We start from the raw sequence: 676 nt of genomic DNA, 5'->3' as shown, positions 1-676 counted from the left end.
TGCACGCACACAACACACTCACAGCACGCACACACAGCACGAACGCCACGACCAGGCGCACACACACGCCACCACACACACTCACGCAGGCGCGCACACAACCACACGACCACACACAACACACACACGCACACCTACAAATGCATGTATGTGCGGCGTGCACACGCGACGCCCACACTACACCCTCGCCGCGTGACGGCGCTGCATGACTCACCGTTCTGGCGTGGCTTCGCCTGCGGGCGCTCTGTGCACTGCGCTGACCCGTCGCCGACGTGCTCCTACTCGACACCGTGTATTACTCGTACGCCACCTGGCGGTGGTCGGGATCCTCCCGGCACCACGTGTCGCGCACTCGCCCGCATGCGGCTGCCCTCGTCTACCCGCAGGCGACGCAAATCTCTGGGTGTATTCACATGGTTGCACTAAAACGTTATTAAGATTTAGTTATCAGGGAAAGATAACGAATAATACTAATACTAGTAATAGGGGATAACATGCTAAGTACAATCCTATTTACAAACCGGGGTCCTACTTCCAAAGTAGACCAAGACATGACACAAACAGGCTTAACCAGGCAGCATCGGAAATACACGCGCATAAGCACACGCACGCGTGTGCGTGCACGCACACACACACACACACGCACGCGCACGCACACACACACACGCACGCACAC

At 57.1% G+C, this 676-nt stretch overlaps 1 protein-coding gene across 1 annotated transcript in view; it reads right to left on the bottom strand.

Annotated features, from left to right (window-relative positions):
• Positions 1-265, bottom strand: part of LOC106806577 — a 109328-nt gene extending 109063 nt beyond the window's left edge. Inside the window, exon 1 of the mRNA XM_014808572.1 lies at positions 215-265. The gene's annotated coding sequence lies outside the window, so the exon portion shown is untranslated. The remainder of the gene's footprint in view (positions 1-214) is intronic.
• Between the last annotated feature and the right edge of the window lie 411 nt (positions 266-676).

This window comes from Priapulus caudatus, unplaced genomic scaffold (genome assembly GCF_000485595.1).
Source record: "Priapulus caudatus unplaced genomic scaffold, Priapulus_caudatus-5.0.1 Scaffold9, whole genome shotgun sequence".
NCBI lineage: Eukaryota > Metazoa > Priapulida > Priapulimorpha > Priapulimorphida > Priapulidae > Priapulus > Priapulus caudatus.
Note: the sequence above shows the minus strand (reverse complement) of the source record. Positions and strands in the feature narration are given on the sequence as shown.